The sequence below is a fragment of the Hordeum vulgare genome, chromosome 5H, assembly GCF_904849725.1.
Source record: "Hordeum vulgare subsp. vulgare chromosome 5H, MorexV3_pseudomolecules_assembly, whole genome shotgun sequence".
Lineage (NCBI taxonomy): Eukaryota > Viridiplantae > Streptophyta > Magnoliopsida > Poales > Poaceae > Hordeum > Hordeum vulgare.
This window is the reverse complement of record NC_058522.1, coordinates 452,955,732-452,962,909: the sequence shown is the minus strand read 5'-3', so window position 1 is coordinate 452,962,909 and position 7,178 is coordinate 452,955,732.

Below are 7,178 nucleotides of genomic sequence, written 5' to 3'. Positions count from 1 at the left end.
AAATAACCAGTGGCAAGCCAATGAGTACTTTGAATGTACTCGCAAACAGCCCATGATATGAACATTGATAGTGAAGAATAACAGTAACATGTGTCTTTGGTGGAATGATCGGGTATATGCAACAAGTTAAAGAACTACTCTTGAAGAACAGGTTACAGATATCGACATATCTGACAAGGGTTGAACACACCGGGTTCACCCTATATGCCAAGTCACCGAACTTGGTCATATCAATTCCTCAAGTAACTCCGGTTATTAACACCATTCACCGAACTCACACACACACACACTTGGTTTATGCGGAAACGCTGGACGTAGTTTAAGCATCACCACCCAATTGTCCTTGACCGAGGACACGGCTATTCGAATAGTTTGACACTCTGCAGAGGTAGTACGCTAGACCCACGAGAAACGGGAAACTTCCGTGTCATCCACGACTCGTAGTATATCACGTATACCCGAGGTAAGTACCCGATCATCACCTTTCCCCTGACGATACTAGACAAAGAGGTCCACTCGATTGGTACCCAGCCCTCATGTTGTACGTCTTACGAGCACCGACTCTGGACTGTATCAACCATGCAAGGACCAACGGTGTGCCTGCAACTCATAATAATGGCATAGTCATCCTACCTGGCACGACCCCATCACGAGAGTGACACCGATCACTCCCGCCACTAGTAATGTGGCTCTTTGCTAGTACCGACCAAAGTAATCAACAAAGCCCCGTCCCATAAAGGGGTATCGTGGTCGTACTGGTAAGGTTGGGACGGTCGACACATCATAAATCTAATCCCATTTTCGAAACCATACTCACACAAAAACACTGGTGCTTCACTTCACCAAAAGTGATCACCAACTCATCATCATGCTCATGATAATATTCTTCTATCTTTACTTGTCAACATGGTATTAGCGTGACCCTCAAGGGGTAGGGTCAAGCTCCGTGCAATGATCCTATAACTCTACTAGTCAGCATGACAGTAGCATGATCCTCATAGATGGTAAGACCAAGCTCATCATGCTCATGCTCTGAGGAGCCATGTGAATAACATCATCAACATGCAAGGGCTTTGAAGAAGCTTCTGGTGCCATCACCACAATGATGAACCGGCATCGTGATCACATGCAACGGGAAAATACCAACTATACTAGCATGCAACAATGTTTATGATCAAGTCATGGTCAAAGGGTGCTTGCCTTGCTCACGTAAGTCCTCGGGGTCTTCGAGGTCTTCCGCTCCAACTCCGAATACTCCGTCTACCGTCAACTATCGTCGGAAACAACTATGGTAAGCCATATAGCAAGTAGAATAAAAGTGTTCTATAAATAGAAGTTTTATTTTTCTTGGACCTCTCTAGTCCTAAGAAAAATACCTAAAGCTTCTCATAGGAGATTTGAATCATTACGGATTTTTGAATAGGTGAAAGGACCAATAGGTGGCCATTGAATAAGCCAACAGAAATCATTCTGTTAAAAATGAGTGTAGGCACCCATTTAACATAGAATGATTTTAGAAATATTTAGGAAGTGGTTTCACTGGATTTGGAGATGGTATGAATATTCTAGGGATTTTACAATAAGCAATAAATAGCAATAGGAGCTATTTATTTATTGCAACAGAAGTAAGTCACACAAAAATGTTGACCAGGGTTCTAAAAATATAGACGGATTTTATAAGTCTCTGGGAGTTTGAATCACTCCGTTTGGAGTTGATTTGAATCTGCTAGGAATTTTGAAATGTGGGATATTTTATATCCAGATTGGGATTTTAAATAAAACACCACAGAAAGTTGGGAGGGAAAAATGTGCAAAGCACTTATTTGGATAGGGCTCATTTTTAGGATCCTGCAGAAATTTGAATCAATGAAATTGGAGTTAGTATGAATTTATGGAAGATTTTAGAAGATTCCAGAAAAATGAAAAAGGGGAAATGGGCCTCCAGACTTAGCTATCCTGCGCACTAGGCGCTAGAGAAAGAGGTGGGCCGGCCCGGCTGCTTGGCCTGGAGGCACAAGGTGGCCACGCCGAAGGCGCCTTTCTTGGGCGCGCTTTCCCCACATGGAAGCGGGATCTGAGAGGGGCGCCTCCACTTACTCCATGCAGGCCCGGCCTCCGGGAGGCTGACAAGAGGGTCCCGCAGGCCAGGTTCTTCTTCAACCTTCGCTCGACCAGGGAGGGAGCAGAGGCCCGATCGCGGGGTATGCCGACGCTCTCGAGGCGGCTCTGGCCACACCCGACTGTGCCTCGGCTAGCGGTGCCCTTGGCGCAAGGCTGCTGCGCCGGCCTAGAGCCCTAGCTTCGTCGGACGCTTGCGGGGGAGAAGATCTCGGCCGCGAGGATGCCGGCAACGTCGGCTTGGGAGTTGGCGCACAGGCTACTGATGGGATGCAGGGTATGCGGGGAAAACTTCGAGGCACCGAGGCATGTCAGGAAGGCTGCCCGATGGATGGGGAGGGCTCGGCTAGGCGCGGCTCTGTGCGGAGGCCGATGGCAGGTTCGGCCATTGCCGCACTTGCCTAGAGGAGGAGGGCCAAGGAGGGACTGGGGAGCTCGAGGGGACTCGGGATGGATCCCAGGAGGAGAGGAGAGATGCTCTGGAGGCTTAGGGTGCTCGGGAGGGAGCCATATGGAGAGGGGAAGAGAAGAGAAAGCGCAGGAGCTCTCGGAGCTCTCTGGTGCATGGATGCCACGCATGCCTGAGGGGTCTTGGAGGCTTGCTAGTGGAGGGGAATGGCTTAAACGGTCAAAAGGGGATTATCTGACGCTCTGAGACATGGTGCAGCTCCGGGACATGAGCTAGGGAACAAGGAAATGGTGTAGAGCACCATTAGTGCAGGCTGACAGCGTGGTCACCACGGCCACGGGTGTCCAGGATGTCCATTCGACCTAGAAAAGTTGGCTCCCATGCAAGGCATGCTTGCCAGAGGTCACTGGTGGAGTTTGGAAGCATCTGGGGCTGGTTTGAACTTGCTTTGACTGCTGTTAAGTTTCTAACAGCAAACTTATAGCTGATAAAAGTGGGTCTTAGGTGGGGAGCCTTGGGGAGAAATTATGTGTGGCAATCTTAGGCATGGAAGGACTCCATTACTGCAAGGTTTCAGCCCAAACAAGGGAGGATAGCTACTACTTGCTGTTCAAAGCCATGATTCAGCCAGAAATCCATTTGAAGAAGTGTTGCTCATTTTTCCCACATGAGCATGCCATATCTTGGTTCTAAATGAAGCCTTGGAATATAATGGATGCTCTGGAAAGAGTTGGGGGTCATAGCTTAAGCAGAATCATGGAAAGAAGGGTAAAACAGTGCTGCCAATGGTGAAAATGAGAGAAACTTACAAAGGGTCCTTCCCAATAATTCACCAGTGGCCATGGGAAAGTTACTGGAGGTAAAATATGACTATGTGAGGTTGTGGTAGAAAGTTGAGCTCAAGGAATAAAGTGGAAGGGGCAAAAGAAGCCAAATTAGTGAGTGCACACAAGGTGTTTGATCTGTGGTTAGGCTACCAGATGGATTCCAATGGCTATGAAACTTAACAGGATCAAATAATAGATGAAAATAGGCTTGCACACCAAATTTGGGATTTTCTGGATAAGTTTTCCAATGTAGACTTGAAAAACTCTAGAAAGGGACAGAAATGGGTTTCTGCTTAGAACCCTATTCAAATAAATTCCCACAAATCCAATATTTGGTGTAGGTGCATTATTTGAGCATTAAGGCATGCACAAAAAGTTTGAGGATAATTGGAGAAACTTTATAATGTAAAGTTTACCAAAGTCAGAAATCAACAGAGAGGGTTTTGAGGGTCTTACGACAAGTTCCTCTATTCTCCTTGGGGTACCACCTGGTGTGGATGCCTCATTGGAGTACTGGAACATGTCCACCAAATTTGAGCACAATTGGATACACTTCAGAATGTAGAGTTGCTCAAATTTGATTCTGGACAAATAGGGTTTTAGAGTGATTAGGGGAGTCACATCAACTTGGTTTAAAATGAAACTTGGCAAGATCATCAATAATATCATAGATGACATGCTAGAATTTTACTAGAATTTATTGAGAATATTTCTTATAGAAATATTGCAAAAGCTTGAAATAGGCAGGAATGGTTTTGGAGGGGTTTGCCCAATATTTTGAACATGACCATGTGTTGAAACTCATAAATATGGAATAAATATATCCACTGAGTTTCCCTAAATTTTATGAATATTTTGAAGGCAATAAAAATAACTTTCCTTCATAGGAGACCATTTCTGGCCTCACAGAAAGGCTTTTAAATAAAATAATAAAATAACTTTTAAAATAATAATATGATGATTTTTGGAAGACATTTTGATAATAGGTTTTAAATAAATGTATTGGTGCAAAAGAAACTCCCTAATTTGAGGACTTGTAGTACAAACCTCATCTCACGGGTTTGAAAGTTTAATTCAAAGAAAAGCTTTTTGGTGAAAATAATATTTGGTAAAAATAGATATTTGTCCTAAACACATGGTATGATCATTAGGCAGGAGATCATGGAGTAAGGAGGTGATTAGGAGGATGGCAAGAATTAATGGGGATCAATCACATGCAATTAAACAAACAGGCAGACAATAGTCACTCCAAGCATCACAAGCATTCACAAAAATTTTAATTGGTCCTAAATTTTGAAATAAGTTAGTTAGTCAGGAAAGCCAAAAACTGGGGTGTTACAACCCCACAACTCCTTGTTGATACATTGCATGAGTAGATAGATTTACTAAAGTCTTGGTGAGTACTTTAGTACTCACGTTTGCTTAATAAATTGTTGCAAAGGTTGTTAACGACCCTAATGGATGGTTCTACCTAGACATTGACGACGACGAGTAGCTGGTATCCCAGCTACAATCTGGCCCTAGGTTGGGTCTGTAGATAGTCAGGCCTTGAGCCTTTATCTTTCCATTTGTCTATACTCAGACAATTTTAATCTTCCGCTGGCTTGTATGACTCGTGTGTATGAATTATGATGATGGGTCGTGAGACCCCTATCTGTGTAATATTATGTGTGAGGCTCTTCCGAGCCTTCTAAATAAAGTTTGTATGTTTATGGTTATATTGTGATGCGATCGATTTATCTATGCATATCGGTATGCCATGCATACGTGTTTTTAAGTTGTTTTTTCGCACAGTATTGCTATATAAATTCCTCAATAGTTTTAATTTTTCATAATGTTTCGAGTTAAAGAAGTATAGGTTCAGTACAGATTACTACGGAGTGTTCTGTTTTAGTCAGATTCTGTTTTCCAAGTGTAGTTTGCTTGTTTTGATGATGCTATGGGTTGTATCTAGGGTATAATATATGGAGGAGTTAAGATACATTACCCTATGCTAAAATAAAATAATAATCAATATGTAACAACTCCTGAAAGTATTTGATATATTGCCTATAATAACTGATCTCACAAAGTTTTGTTGAGTTTTATGTGATTGAAGTTTTCAAGTTTTGGGTATTGTCCCGATGGACAAAGGCTTGAGTAGCAGCAAAATCCTAATATTGGGGATGACCAAGGAATCCCAAGGTAATATTCTATGAATACTCAAGCGTCTAAGCTTGGATATGCCCCGGAAGGCATCCCCACTTTTCATCTCAATCCATCGGTATGTTACTTGGAGCTATATTTTTGTTCGTCACATGATATCAGTTTTGCTTGGAGCGCCATTTGATTTTCTTTGCTTTTACTTTCAGGTTACCACAATCATTGCTTCCTTTACACACCTATTTGAGAGATATACCACATCATCACAATTTATTAGAATACTCTATGTGCTTCACTTATATCTTTTGAGCTTAACAATTGCTCTATTACTTCACTTATATCTATTTGAACACATTGGCATGTAGATTTTATAGAAATATTATGCTCTCATTCTTCACTTATTTTTTTAGAGATCAAAAAATAGTGATTATAATTTGCATCGGCCATAAGACTAGATAAAAAATAATGAGTATCCAATGAATGATGATAAAAACCATCATGTAGCACATATAGAGAAATTTTGGGTTAGTGATATTGATGTGGTGATATGAAAAAGGTGTGAGTGAATTATTATTAATTCATATAGGTGTCGATATTAAGAGATGTTAAACTTATTTTTCATCTAAAAAACTAAAAAGGCATGGTGATGATGTGTGAGCATTTCTATTCCTCGTTGAAATCCTTGTGTTATTTTGACTCGGAGTCACGCAATGGTTAATTCCTACCAACACTGTCCCTCGGGGCATGCGAGTAGTACTTTGATGTGTGATAAGACTAAATTATTTTTGCCATAAGTGTATGAGTTCTTCACGACTAATGTGACACCATGGACATACGCACTCTCACCTCCTCATATTTGGTAGCCTCTTCGGTACCGTACATCGCCCATTCTCACCTGGAGGATCGGTGCAACTTTTTCCGGTGCATCCAAACCCCGTGACATGACATGCTCTATTGCACATAAACCTTTTTTTATATCCTCCTTAAAACATCCACCACACCTACTTATCATGGCATTTCCATAGCCATTCCATGATATATTACCATGCAAATGTCATTGTCACTTCACATGACTAGTTCGTTCATCATCATAATGCTTTGCATGATCGTATAGAGCTGACATAGTATTTGTAGCAAAGCCACTGTTCATCATGTTTTTGATAAATTTCACACTACAACGTTGCACATCTTGGTACATTGCCAAAGGCATTCATTCAGAGTCATATCGTCCTATCAGTTTTCATGATGACTTGTCCTAGAATATTGTAGTAAATAAAAGTATGATGGTCATCATTATTAGAGCATTGTCCGAGTGAAGAAATAAAAATGGGGGAGACCAAATGAGCCAACCATAATTAAAAAAATAAAAAATGATAGAAAAAGAGAAAAGTGACTTTGCTACTATCCTTTACCACACTTGTGCCTCAAAGTGGCACCTTGTTTTTCATATAGACAGTCTCATGTTATATCATTCATACGCTAGTGAGAATCACGTTTTCATAAACTTCCTATCGTATACTCCAATGATGGGAGTCCTCAAATACCCGATGTCTTCATGAGCAAGCAAGTTGGATGCACACCCCACTTAGCATCAATGGAGCTTTCATACACTTATAGCTCTTGTGCATCGTTTGCATGACAATCCCTACTCCTAAAGTTGATATCTATCAACGGGCATCTCC